Source organism: Pholcus phalangioides, unplaced genomic scaffold, assembly GCF_987345545.1.
Source record: "Pholcus phalangioides strain wild (caught in Gottingen) unplaced genomic scaffold, Ppha-v1.0 ptg000042l_1, whole genome shotgun sequence".
In the NCBI taxonomy this organism is placed as follows: domain Eukaryota; kingdom Metazoa; phylum Arthropoda; class Arachnida; order Araneae; family Pholcidae; genus Pholcus; species Pholcus phalangioides.
Genome location: NW_028301628.1, coordinates 29,952,448 through 29,968,271, shown reverse-complemented (window position 1 = coordinate 29,968,271; position 15,824 = coordinate 29,952,448).

Below are 15,824 nucleotides of genomic sequence, written 5' to 3'. Positions count from 1 at the left end.
GTCCAAAGACCGGGACACACACACACTCGAGAAGTATACATACGAATAAAAAAAGCCGATTCCGAATTCACCTGAAATCGATCGATGTAATGGATTATGGGATTCCGATACACAGCTTGGGCGGAGGAACGTCAACTCACAATTCGAATTGGGGGTCTTTCTTATTACGCAAGCAGCAGTCAGACATCCATACACTTATTTTTCACTTGGATTTCCTTAAAGTAAAATAATAATGATACGTTTCCTGTATTGTAGAATATAGAAGAAAGAAAGGGGTACGCTCCTAGCGATTGTTTGACATAGTCTCAAAAATTTTATGGAACAGAGTTTTTTATTAAATCAGGAGTAACCGTGAAACTATATTCAAAGCAGTAGCTTTATAAACAAATATGTACAGGGTGTTCTGTTAATGGACCGACAAACTCAGAGGGTTGTCAGTAGGCATCAAGGGGGGAACAAAAATTGCAATGGTAAAAAGTGCGCTTTCCGTTAGTTTTTGCTGTTCTTTCCCAACTTTTATCCATTTTACGAACTATTATCTCTGTGAATATTGCACTTGGACATGTGGATTTTTTTGTTGTTGTTGGCCTCAGGACAGACAGGGACAACAACTTTGTAATTGGAAGTTAGAGGTCGGGGCAAGGGAGGACCGTATTTTAATAACAATATAACCTCTTAAAACATGAATGACATATATAAGTTCTATACACGTTATTCGAATAACTTTTATATTTCTAATTCCAGTATGTCTCTAGGATCAACGGTTCACCAGCAAAATGTGGTGCGTGCTGTTAGTTGTGCACCATGTATGTAAAATTTATTTTCTCTGTGTGTGTGTTTACGTTCTATAGACAAATTTACAATTTTAGACCGATTCTTCAACGACAGACTACTTAAAAGTTCGCCAGAGCTGGGCAAATGCCCGAGATAGGCAAAAAAAAAAAATAAAAAAACAACAAAAACTGTTTGGCAACTATGGCCGTCTTGAGAGCATCATGGGCCCTCGGGCCAAATGATTTTTCTGAGGCCCTACCAGGCAAATTCTCGAAAAATCTCAACCAGATCTCATTTTTGTGGGGCCCCTTTTCGCTTGTGGGCCCATGCCTTAAGACGGTACTGCGGGCAACAATGGTTCGGAGGCCTCAACAATGACTTTTAAAATATTTACTTTGGTTGACGTGGTTCCCTGATGATGCGTTTCAGATATGTTTATCCCTTTACAATAGTTTGTCATTTCTTCAGTGCTCCCAGTATATAGAAAAATCTGCCCAGCATGGTTCACCCCAACCGGGTAAAAGGCCAATATCCCGGAAAGGAAGGAGCTCGAGCCTTGTTTAGTCGACTCAACTCTCACCCTGTAGGGTAAAAGATGACAACTAAGCTCCCGATAATATAAATACGTTAGGTCCACGCATGTACTCACAACACACATTCCATTCCGGCACATACCAATTCAATAGAAATTCCGGAGAGGAATGTGTAACGGCCGTATTCACCAACACAGTTTCGACTGCAATCGCAGGTGAAAGGATTAAAGATCGAAATGGATTGGTTAAATTAAGGATTTTAACCAATCCGTGTCGATCGCTGATCGTTTAACCTGCGATTGTAGTTTAAACTGTGTTGATGAATAGGCCGTTAAGAGGTGCATCTTCGGTTTGGCAGTAGCATCAGTAGTAGTAGTATGAGTACGTATATAGTGCTGTCCAAGGGTGCAGGCATCGCTGGCCAAGTGTTTCTTGGCCAGCGATGCCTGCACCCTTGGGGTTGCGAGAGAACATTTTCGAGGGTGCCAGATGGAAAAAAAATTATAACATGTAGATTAATTATTCAAGAAGATTGAAAGGATGAGAAAGAGAAATCGAATTTTCCAATTCTTTAAAAAATATGAATCATACAGATATTTTGTCACCTCATTGTTTAGCTTTAACTCTGAGAAATGTGTCCCGTGAAATTCGAATGTTTCCAGTTAAGGAGCACAATACAGTCGAATCCCGTTATAACGAGCTCCAAGGTACTGAAGAAATCACTTCGTTGTAAAAGAATTTCCTATTTCAGGGAGTTTTAACATTCGTTAAGAAATTTACGTTCTAGATAATTAAAAGAACGAAATTAAATTTCAAAAATAACTCAAAACTCAAATCAATTAGGCATTGGATTTTTATGGGGGGGGGGGGAAGAGAGAGAGAAAATGCGAATTCCAAAGTAGTTTCTCATACGAGAGTGGACTGTGACTGGCGCATATCGGGAATGAATGTCCTGAAACCAGGGCCGTTTTTCTGGGGGGGGGGGGGGTTGGAACATGTTCCCAATGTATTTCTGATTTTATATATATATATACCATTTTTAGTGTATTTTCAAAAGCCAGGGTGGGGGCTGGGAAATATCTTCACAACGAATGTCCTGTAATACATTCATATCTTTAACCCCTTCGTTTACAAGCGAATTGGTAAGAAATTCGGATGCTCTATATTTCACAAATCGGCAATATATAGTAACTTTGTCGTAACCTAACCGCACGTTACAAAAAGGGAATAAAAAAAAACCCCACAAAATAAAAGAGTAAAAGGCCGCTGTGGTGGTCGAGTGGTTATAGTGCCGGACTCGTGATGCGAGGATCCGGGTTCGAACCCCACAGTGGTGGTCGGCTGAAGTTGGTTTTCTGTGGTTCCCAACTTCAAGGCGCAAATGCGAGCCGATCTCCCCGTTAAAAAGTCTCGCCACAGAGAGCAACAGTCCTACACAATAAATCATTCAACCATAACACTTCACTCATAGTTAGTAAAACTGGGGGCAGATGACAGCACTACACATAACAAGCATTACACAGAAACAAACTTTACGTCAGGTTGCACTACACGTACACGCATATTCCCGCATGTACCGATTCGTTGGGGGGTTCCGCGGGGGGGGGGGTGCATGTGTGGTGTAGCAGTAGTAGGTAGGGGCTCGGGGATCCATGATGTTCTTAAGTCAGCCACCTCGTTGGGCAATTTGCCTGTTGTGGCGTTGTATTTGTATTTGTATAAGACAGTGTAAAAGCTAAGAGGTAATAAGAATATGGTAAGAAGTTAGATTTCTCTTTTCACCCTCTCTCATCCTCCCTATTCTCTTTCACTCTTGTAAGAAAGATACACCATATGTGTGATGGAAAAAATCACTATCAGGGTACACAAAAAACCAAAAGTAAAAAAAAAAAAATTGTAAGGTTGCAACAAAGCTTCGGGATGATCGAGAGAGAGGAAAGAAAACACAAAAAGTTTGAATTCATTCCATTGGCATTTGGACGTGATATTACGTCCTTTGAGAGTAAAGTGGTTAAAATTTGAAAGAAAAGCCTAGTCTTTTTTCTACAGGATCCTACATTGCTATTTGAATTTTAAATTCCAACTTGGTTCGATTTTTAAAAGAGCAGAGGGAGATGTGCCGTATTTTAATGCCACATTGTTTCTATTTGCACCAGCGTCAACTTCAGAAATGATGACAAGTTTCTCTTTAATCGGAAACTGTTTCCTTTTGAGGCCACTCATTTTAAAAGAGAACTATGAAACATTCCCAACTACTACTACTACGAAAACTAAACCACACATGCGCCTCGTCCATATTCCTCTGCGGAACTTCTAACGAATTGGTTCGTGTTGCGAACCCAGCGTGAAGTTTGTTTCTGTGTAATGCTTGCTGCCATCTGCCAGTTTTTCTAACTATGAGTGAAGTGTAATGATCGAGTAATTGTACCGTTGTGTAGGCATGTTGTTCTCTGTGGCGAGACTTTTTAACGGGGTGATCGGCTCGCATTTGCGTCCTCGAAGTTGGGCACCACAGAAAACCAACTTCAGCCGACCACCACTGGTTCGAACCTGTGTCCTCGTGATGCGAGTCCGTCACTATGACCACTCGTAACGCATATATAGAGAGCTTACAACAGATTTTATTCCTTTTTGATGCACCATACTAGTTAAAATTTGTTCCCGCACCCCCACAAGCCACAGAAGAACAACTTTTCTTGTCCAACAGTTCAGCAAATTAGTTCTCTGAAACCGATTTTACTTTTTGGAACATTCTGTACCCTTTCGTTGATTTTCAGAAACTTGTTTTTGAATTCGTTATAACGGATTTTTTCATTTCGTAATATCGTAATTCGCAATATATTGTTCCAATGAAAACAGGATTTTCAATTGAAGGATTAAAAAAAGTTTTCGTTACAAAGAAATTTTTGCTGTAACGGTATTCGTTAAAACGGGATTCGACTGCATTCAGATGCTTTTGCGAAAGCTTCATTTCCATTAGCAATACTCTTGAAACATTTTCGATTTTGATTCCATGAACGAAGGTAATTTAATCAAAGATGGTCGTATACTGAATTGCGAGCCATTCCACTTATTCACAAAAGAGAATTTCGATATTCTGATTCAGACCAATGCTGATGTGTGCTCAGATAGAACCATTTCCAAAACTAGCGACGAAAGCTTGCAAACGCTTCTACCATTCACTACCACATATATTGGCAAAATGGGGAAAATTATTATGAAAAATATATCACTGTGTGTGCATTTTTTTATCAATAAACTAATTTTGCAGCTATATTTCAAGTTTAAAATTTTCACAAAATTTAATTAGTGGGTAATTAATGTAGTTGCAAAAACCAAATTTCTTAACAAATATATAACAAATTATCCAAAGGAGTACGGGAATGTAAATCGAATCGCATACGGAGTGGGGGATGGAAAAAAGGTTAAGATGCGTGAATTTCAGTGCTGCCATCTATTATTCAAACTATGAGTGAAGTGTAATGATTGAATAATCGCACCGTTGTCAGAGTCAGACACAGGGAGTGGCACAGGGGGGGACCCGTGATTCCCCCCGAAGGCGATCAGAAATTGAAAATATATTTGTAAAATGATTAAAACATCGAAAGAAATCACATTTAAAAGTTACCTAAATCAATTTCGGTTGATTCAAAATGCTTAGTTGGCAACCGAGAATTCTCTGGAAGAAACTCAGTGTACCCGTCCTAAACCCCGTTATGCTCCCCCCCAAAAGATCAGTCCTGCTTACGCTACTGACCGTTGTACATCTGTTGCTCTCTGTGGTGAGACTTTTTAACAGGGACATCGGCTCGGGCATTCACACCTCGACGCTGGAATCCACAGAAGACGAACTTCAGCCGACCACCACTGTGCCACCGGTGGGGTTAAAACCAGGGGTCCTCGATCCCAGACATATTATGTAATCAATCCTAATATAGATATGATTGATTACAGTAAATTAATCACAAACAACGATAAGTACAAAAAAAGGAACTATCAATTCAGCAAGTCTCGGCACTTTTTTGTAATTTCCGGGACGAGAAGGGGGGGGGGGGAAAACAAACCGAAAAAGTAAAAACACTCACACAGAACACAAACATGGTAAATAAAACACTCTTAAGGAAACATTCTCAGTCACACACAACTTCCTCATCAGTAACCGGAAGTTTAATTTCCGTGTTTTAGCTCTACACAAGAACATGGAAGTTGCAGTGGCACTCCCGCCCCACATGACAAGGATGGACCACAAGTGGGGGAAGCTAAGAAAAGCTCGAGGAGACGAAATTAAGAATAAGAAACGTGTTCCTGCCGACCGATTTTCAGTTGTGAACATCGAGTTAGTGCAATTGATTTCGGTTGAGTATATGTCAGAGTTTTTTTTACCCTGTTCCTCATTTTTTTTGGTTGTAAAAACATTAAAATCATTTCTAACTGATGGTCACCGGACATTTAAATAAAAGTTAATGAGCTTTCCGCGTATGTCTATTGTCATTTACATGCAGATTGGGGAGTGCTCTGACAATTTCTTTTTTTTTGTATTCAAACGCCGAGGGAATCGAGTCGTCCGGTTTAATACCGTAATGTTTTTTGAGAAAAAAACAAGGGTTGATAGATTTTCAACTACCATGGTACGGCACCCAGGGCCAGTTTTTGACTTGATGGGGGTGGGGAGACCCTGGGTAAAAGAAGTATTGCCCTCGACTGTGGTCGAAGAGGTTTGGTACGTCAGCAAACTCTACTACGTTCAAAAAGCTCAGAGACGTAGTGTATTACGGGAGAATGAATACAGATAGAGAGAGCCTGTTTATTTGGTGTTTCCTTTGATGTATTTACCTTGTGCAATTATATGCCATTTTTTGCCATTGTTCATACAAAGATGTAAACGCGGATTGCAATCTTTTTTGTCACACCCTCCACTGCCTTCGTCGCTGCACTTCTTCTGGACCTGAGAATCGTTGCCCCTTAAGCAAATTCTTTATCCCAGGAAATAGTCACATGGGGGCAAGATCGGGGGGAATGCGTGGGTTGTATAAGTATCGGAATGTGATGTTTTGACAGGTAATCTGACACCAAGGGGAACTTGTGGGTCTTTAAACGCATGCATGATTCAGTAATCCCCTGATCTACAGTGTTACCAACTGGATCTGTATTTTCCAAATTAGATCTGGTATTTTTCTTCGGCCATTTAGTTGGAAAAAATACCTATCTGGTTGCTAGCCGTTTTTCTAGTCTTTTTCAAAAATTTTCCTGTGTAGGCTTACACTACTAGCAGTCTATCCAACTGTGGTTCCCAACTTTGAGGTGCGAATGCAAGCAGATATCACCATTAAAAAGTCTCGCCGAAGAGAGTAACAAGCCTACAACAGTAAAATCTTCAAACATTACACTTCAGTCATAGTATAGTTGGGAAAATACGTGGTAGATGGCAGCACTATAACAAGCATTACAAAGAAACAAGCTTCGCGTTAGGTTCGCAACACGGACACGCACATTCCAACATGTACCAATTCGTTAAAAGTTCCGCAGAGGAATATGGACGAGGTATATGTGCAGTGTAGTGGTGTAGTAGTAGTCTATGCATCAAAATTACGTGGAAAATAAGGGAATAGCTCGTGTAATACGGGTCGTATTACAAGGTCATCCGAGATTAATGACTGAAATTATTTCTGATTGTTCAAGTCTGGTTTCTAGTTGCTTTTGATGAAGAATCTAGTTGGAAGTTTTTAGACAGTTGGCAACACTGCCTGCGCATCGCAAATTCAAATGCCATCTGGTGCTATTTCTACTCACTGCCACGAAAACTTCAAAAATATCATTCTTTTGAAACTTAAACCACAAAAAAAAAGAAAAAAAGAATAAAAGTTGTTAAACTGTATATAATAGGAAGATGTCCCCTGCCAATGGTTTCTTTATCAAATACTTAAAAGGAAAATCTTCGATCGGATCAATATCTTTAAATGAACCAATCTGCGGTTGGAAGGAGGAAAAAGAAATCCTCATTGCCCTAATTTAGGGCAAGGTTTCCTCCTCCTCCTCCTCATTTGATTGAAATTAGATGATAATTTTCGTAAATTGATCTCGTGTCTTTTTCTTTTTAATTCCTTAATCTTTTAGTATGTTTTTCTTGAGGGGGGAAAAGAACTTCATTAATTTGAATTGAATTTAGTCCAGACAGATAATGAATCCATTAAGAATATGTGTTTGCTTTGTAAAATAAAATAAAAAAGAATGCTATTTTCCCATTCAGAGACATCTATATAATTTAATTTACACTATTTTAATTCAATTTCCGAAGAAAACTAAGAATCATATAAAGAAAAAAGAACCTAATTAATAATTAATTAAAGTAACTGGAAAGAAAACTTCCCATTTATTGGAACACGTTTAAGAATACTTTTATAATTAAACATTTATAGTCCATATAATAAATGTATATTCATTATTTTTTGCAAATATGAAAAAAAAACTAGTAATTAAATTCGAAAATACTTACAGAACTATTATTATTCTATGTACATACTCATGTTTAGATTTTCTACAAGTTTTTGTTTCATAACTTACAATTTAATTAATGTTACGGTAAAATCTCCGGTTATTATGCATAATTGCCGGCCATTTTGATAAGTTTGATAAATTTCCTTGAATTTAAAGGACTTTATAGGTGCACTTTATAAGCATTTTATAGGTGACTCTTATACAAGGTGTCCCAACCAAATTGCTTTCACTACTTTATAAACATACTTTAAATTACAAAAAGTTTTCAAATGAAGTAGGCCACTAAATTTATGACGTTTTTTATTATTTTGCATAATCACCATTTCGTATTGGTAAATAAGATGAATCGGTCCCATTGCCTCGAGAGAAATTTTTTATATTTAGATTGTACTTGTGAGCCAGAATCTGAACCGTTTATTATGTGAGCTCGGATTTAACGAATTTTTCCCAACATCTTCTGAAATAACTCCTATTTGACTCTTTTTTAAACCAATTTAACTGTGTTACCTCGATATAAAAACTCCTATTTAACGAATTCTACGATCGGACTTCCGATATAATTAACCCCTATTTAACGAATTCTATGATCGGACCCCCGATATAATTAACCCCTATTTGACGAATTTTACAATCGGTAAAATCCGGTTATTATGCATATATGCCGACCATTTCGGTAAGTTGGATGAATTTTCTTGAATTTATCACTTTATTGGCGACTATTATACAGGGTGTCCCAATTATTTTTGTTGACTTTGTTATTTAACTGTTGACTTTAGAAACACACTTTCAATTACGAAAAGTTTTCAAATGATGTGATAAATTTATGACAGTTATTATGCATAATTACCAATTCGTAGTGGTAAATAAGATGAATCGGTCCCATTGCCGTGATATAATTTCGATTGTACTTGTGAGCCAGAATCTGAATCGTTGATTACGAGCTCGGATTTAATGAATTTTTCCCAACATCTCCGAAATAACTCCTATTTGACGAATTCTGAAATCGGAACTCTATACAGGAACTCTTTTTAAAACAAGTTTAATTGTGTAACCCCGATACAAAAAACTCTTATTTAACGAATTCTACGATCGGACCCCGATATAGGTAACACCTATTTGACAAATTTTACAATCGGACCTCTATACAAAGAACTTATATTTGACACATTTTACGATTGTTCCCCGATATAATGAACTCTCATTTAAAAAATTTCAAGATTGTACCCCGATATTACGTACCATTTTATCAAATTATCATTACGTTTAATTTTTTTGGCATTTATCGAATTTACCAACGACACCTGGATAATGCAAAATCATTGGTAAAAAGGGATAATTTTTTCAGTATTTATAAAATTTACCAATGACTCTTGACTATTACGCATAATTATCGGTAAGAGTGAGGAGTAATTTAATTTTAATGCTGTTTAGATCACTATTTTGAATGCGTTTTCAATTTAATTTTGAAAATACGAAACTGTACGAAAGAAGAATAAGTATGAAATTTAATTCGTTTCCTGGATGCGGTAAATTGAACTAGGTAAAATGTGAATTCACACATATATTGATGTAATAATATATAATACCCTCGAAAAGCTATTTTTAGAATTGTTTTCGCACGGCAGTTGACCTGGTTAAAAATTGAAGAAAATGAAAAGTTGTTTTTCCCATGTTCAATGTGTACTGGTAAGTCATTATTATTTAGTTACAGTTCAAGGCTATGAGTGAGGGCGTGCAGCCGGTCACGTAATACACCTTTGGCTTTATAAATACCGGTTTTTTCTCACATATATTAATTCTCTTAAAAACAGAAAAAGAAAAGAAGAGCAAAAATTAGGGCTGTGGATATGAATCATTTCGTACGTGAGCGATTTGTAAAAATTATGCAAAAGAGGGTGATAATATAATATAATAGTAAAGGCATAATCAACACTTACTTCCGATATTTTGCGTGTTCCTTGTACAATTTTGCTTCCGACTACGTTGATCTTAACCCTCGTAAATACGCATTGGGTAAAAGTTTCCCAGATTTTAAAACTTTTAGTCTTGTCGTTAATATTACGGCTGGGAATCGATTAAAATTTTTAACCTGGTTAATGAAAAAAATTTAATTGATTAATCAAATTTTAATTGAATATTTTCAAATGCTATTCATTCATAGCAAACGTAGTGTTGGTAACTATGTAATATTAATTGACGTTGTAAAAACATGATATTCATTTCACGCATCTATCTATGAATTGATGTAAAGAAATATAGAAATAGATTAACAAACAAAAAGCCACCCGCTTGAAGCCATTTAATATCGCCCCCCCCTTTGACAGAAACATGAATGTGCAAATGTCCCAAACTTGGGAAACGACTTTTGAATGTTTACTCTACCCCACTCTATGGAAGTTGTTCCCCTAAAATGTGTGTTTCAATAGGGGCTACAATTTGCTCGTTTCTGGCAAAACTTAGCAAAATAAGTGATCCAACCAACTGATAAACCCAAAAGTGAAAATTTGCACATTCGTGTCTATGGCATAAGAAGGACGATATGCTGAACATGCTTGTCATATCGTAGAATTTCTCAACTTGGATTTTGTCGTTTTTTTTTAATTTTTTAAATCAGTAATTTTGGAAATTACCACTAGTTTTCGTTGAATCGACTTGCGTTTCCTCATGTCGAAAAATTTGATCAAATTATTGATTCAAATATTTTTAAATACGGTTACTTATCTGAAATGTTATGCATAGGAACACAGTTTAAGACATTTAATCGGTTTAGTCAAATAAATCAAGTTAAATTATAAACATTTAGTAAAATTTGAATGGATTGATCGAGTTGATTAACTTAACTAAAATTTTTAGCAGCGATTAACAAATGGCCGATCAACCGACCGCATTAATCGATTAATCAGACCAGCCCTAGTTAAAATAAATGAAAAATCAACATTTAAAAATCACTGATTATCTCTATTTGCTTAGCATGAAGTTTCTTTGAATTATATAATACAAATACAAATACAAATACAACGCCACAACAGGCAAATTGCCCAACGAGGCGGCTGACTTAAGAACATCATGGATCCCCGAGCCCCTACCTACTACTGCTACACCACACATGCACCCCCCTCCCCCCCGCGGAACCCCCCAACGAATCGGTATATGCGGGAATGTGCGTGTACGTGTAGTGCAACCTGGCGTAAAGTTTGTTTCTGTGTAATGCTTGTTATGTGTAGTGCTGTCATCTGCCCCCAGTTTTACTAACTATGAGTGAAGTGTTATGGTTGAATGATTTACCGTTGTAGGACTGTTGCTCTCTGATCACCTCGATGATCACCGTTTTTTTTAAATTTAAATATTCTTGCTCCATTACCTGCTGATATTATTTTAGTTCTATTGTTTGTTGTAAGGTTCTGTATTTCTTGAAAAGTATTTTTTTTCTCTATAAGTTGAAACGATTAGAAAAATTGATAATGAAAATTATCTTAAATAGGAAAGTCGTGAAACATTGTTTAATCTAAAAACTTTTTAAATTGTATTTTCTTTTTTTTTCCCATTTTTTTAAACATTTCTTTTAAATTACTCATATTTAATTTTTATTACGTTCATACTCATTTTTTATAAATTTTTCATTTATTTTTCCATTTCAAATCGGTTTCGTTTTGCTGTTCTTTGTTACCGTCATACAATATATAGTGCAAAGCCGCTTGAAAGTTTTAAAACTCTTAATGGAGCTTTGATAAAGTGTCTATATTTTATTATTCTTTACACACACGCAAATTATTCACACGTATGTTTTTGGTTTTTTTGGTATTTGGTAAATACGCAAAAAAAGGAATATCGAAACGCCATTTTTTCGTTCATACTTTGTTTATCGTTTACAGCAGTTTCGTTTTATTATATTCGATCATAAATCGTTATTCGTTCATCACTTATTTCAGTTTTGGTTTTGTTTTTCATTCATACTTTGTTTATCGTTCATTTCAGTTTGGTTTTGTTATTCGATCATACTTTGTTTATCATTCATTTTAGTTTTGTTTTCTGTTTATACTTTGTTATCGTTTATTTAAATTTTGTTCTATTATTTGACCATACTTTGCTATCGTTTATTTCAGTTTCGTTTTGTTATTCTATCATACTTTGTTTATCATTCATTTCTATTTGGTTTCGTTCTTCGTTAAAATTTTATTTGTCTTTCGTGTTCTATTGGTTTCACTTTTTATTTAAATTGTTTGTCTTTTCTTGTTGATTTCTTTCGTTTTTTGTTTATATAGTACTTTGATTATTTTTCATTTTCGAATTGCTTCCTTTAATTTTAATATCTCTTTCATCCCTCATTTCCGATTGGTTTCATTTTTTTTTGTTAATATTATATCTTTTATTTCTGTGATTGGTTTTCTGCTGTTAGTAAATTCTTTAAATTTTTATTTTTTTTAATTCTTTCCTTTCCCATTTTTACCTTTTCCTTTTATTTCCCTTTTTCTGCATCAGATTCGTTTATAAAACTGTTTAGCACATGTATTGCATTCCACCACGATTTCGGAACACTGACATTCCAGAATAACATTTATCGTATATTTTTTGGACACTAGAGATTCGAATGCTTTACGTCCACGTTTGATATTACAGACAACATATGAGTAATTCATATTTTTCTAAAGTCGTAAGTTCGAGAGACAAACGACCATGTGTAATGTTATTTCGGGGAAAATTTTTCCCGTTCTCCGCTCCTGATATCCGCATTAAGGAAATGAAGGAGAAAGTCATTCTAAGAGAAATCATCATCATCATTGACTAATGGCTGAATAGAGCCTCTCCTCCTTTTCCTTGTGAAAGCCATCCACGGATTGCTTTATTACCCTTTTTTTCTGTATTTCGATTCTCTTGTTATGGTAGCTGTTATGTCATATATATATAGTTTTTCTTTCAGCTATAAGAAAAACTAAATAAATATATAAAATAATAATAATAATAATCGCATTTTTCTCCGTCTAGTTTTCGGTTCTGTAGTCTGGCCGTCTTATTGTACGGACGTGATGCTCCGTGATGGTTCTGGCGCCTTCCTAATTTTCTCCAGGACACCATTTTCTATACTCTGATACTTTTTCTTTCAATGGAATAACATCAGCTTCGAAAAGACACAAACACACACACACACATAAAAAAATAAAAATCGGGGAATCACTAAGAGACAGTTTTTTTAATTGAATCACAAAAGTTTGTATAGTATTTTATACAGTATGAAAACTTTGGATGCGACTCGATTTTTTAATAGTTTCATAATAGGTTTTCATATAAAATGGGCTATACATTTTTTAAATAAAAAAATAAATTTCTTGTGGAAAATTTTATTTCTTTTAAATAAATTAGGTTTTAATAGAGAAAAATTAATTTTCAATTCATCATTCAATTTCTAGAAAAATTCATTTGAACTTTTATTGAAAATAACACCCAGGCCCCTTTTAATTGATAGTCCTGTGACTGACTGACTGACTGACTGAGGTAGATGCATTTTCTCAGGGAGTAGCGAGTCTATTGACTCGCACAAGCTTCCCTATTCGATGCTGCTCCGTACGAGCTGAACGAAGAAGATTAAAAATTGTTAGTATGTGATAGTTGAGGGTGTGTGAATCAAAGATAATAAAATATACAGCCTGAGCTGTACCAAGTCCGAAGGAGATCGAGAATTCCCTGCTGGTTGTTTATAATTTACAGGGAAGTATCATGGATGAAGTCATTTCCCGCGTAAAAAGTTGGACCTGATGTTTATGAACTCTTATAATAAATGAGGAGAGAATGTTCGTTTAAGATGAGCTTAATTCTATAATAAGAGTATTCCATAAATTCGTAAATAGTTTAAAAATTAATAAAAATTAAATATATTATAATATAATTCGTGAAAAAGCTAGTCCCACGAAAGGAAAATGTTTTTTTGGTAAAGAAAAAATTAGTTTAAAATTTTGTCGATAGAGAACGCTATAAAAAACAACAACAACAACACCGGAAAATCACAGAATTATTTTGACCTGAACTTTTTCCATCTCTTTTGCGCCCGAAGAAACGTTCGTAAAGCTTCAGTCGGCAATTCATCGCTGAGGTAAAACAATTTCACCAATTGTACTTTTTCTACCAACATCACAACCCTTACGTGAGCGAGCGCCAATACCAGGAAAATTCAGAAATGAGCTGTTAATCGTACACCCTGCATTTTATAGGACTGCATATTTCCAATAATTTGCTTACGTGCAGTGTTCTCTATCGACAAAAATTTGAATTTTTTTTCTTAACAAAAAAAAAAAACCTCCTTCGTGAGAATAACATTTCTTTTGCAAATTCCATTCAAATATTACCACTTCCTTCAATTTTTAAACTATTTACGAATTTATATGGAAAACTGAATTTAATTCACTGAAGAGCGTGAGAGGAATAGGAGTGAAAATAGGATGGAAGAATCTAGATTATATAAGAGAAACGAATTCTCTCACCAAATCCAATCATGCACCTGTTAATTCAGTATTCCCTATCAAGTGGCACTTTCTTTTCCACGTAAAGTCATAGACAAGAAAAGATTCGATTACTTTGATCCGCTATTACCAAAAGAATCACCATTATTATGAAGAAATTTCAGCATTTCCAGGAATGATCAATGTTTATAACTAAGAGCGGATGAATAAAAAATGGTGTTAATGAGAGTTGTTGTGAAATAAATTTCCTATCAAAACAATCACTTCTGTTTAGTTCGAAGGAACTCAACCCTTTAAGCCTAACAACAGAAATCGCTGAACTCCCTTTAAAATGTCATCTCTTTTTTTCAATGTAGTAGGCCCTTTTCAGATTTTCCGCAGGTGTAAATTAAGGGGTATATAGGGGGAAAGGTGTTTCATTGCGAAATCAACTTCGGAAAGTGTCTGGGCTTGTTTATGCTAAAATAAGTGGCTTTTTAAGGAGGCGAGATATCTCGTCAATGGCACTTGAAGGGTTAATGCATCCATTCTTCAGCATCAAGAGGTGTGATGGACTCTCATCGTGAGGATCTAGGTTCGAACACGGTTGCCGACACAGTGGTGGTAGAATGAAATTGGTTTTCTGCTGTTTTCTAACTTCAAGGCGGAAATTAAATTTAGAAAATTCTCTTCGCAGAGAGCAAGCACGCAGGCAGACCTTCAACATAACGCTTACACAACACGGGAAATTCAGTATTTCACTATTTTACCTTAAAATATTTAAGACAGATGGCGGCACTAGTGTAACACGAAACAAGCACAAAGCTAACAACATAAATACGTTAGGACCACGCACGCACGCACGCACGCACGCACGCAAAGGGCCGTAGTGTGCATTTTCGGAGCCCCGGGGCAGACTTTTCCATCGGGCCCTTCTTGAAAGGGTTGTTATTATGCAAAATAAGTGTAAATTTCTTTGAGGGACCCCGTTCCGCTCAGGGGCCCTGGAGCAGTGCCCCGGTTGCCCCAGCTTAAATATGGCAGTGCACGCGCGCGCGCACTCGTGTGTGTGTCACACAACATGTTCTGCCATGTATGTACCGAATTCGTTAGAAATTTTACGAAATGCATGTGAGGTTAAGTAGTGCAAAGTGAGAGTAATAGCAATGCGTCAGATTTTCGTGTCTCGAGCTGCAAAATTCCAGAAAATCATCGCATTTAAAAATTGAACCACAACTTTTGAAAAATTAATTTCGAAGCAGTAACATTGCGGGAAATTCTTGAGAAAAATTACGAGAAGAGTAATATTCGAATTTTTTTGTGGAAATATTGCATCAAAACAAGCATTATACCCAGAGCTAGTTCTTCATAAGTTCGGGGTCTCGGGCAAACATGTTTTTTCGGGGCTTTTTATATATATAGTAATATTTGAGACACAGAGACGTACGCCGGGATAGAGGGGCATCGCCCCCCCCCCACCCACAGGTGATCAAAATGTATTTGCTGATATTTCTGTATAAAATTAAAATATTGAAAGAACATGCCGATTTTGGCATCCGAATGGGCCCAGGAACTTAGTGCGGCACGTGCC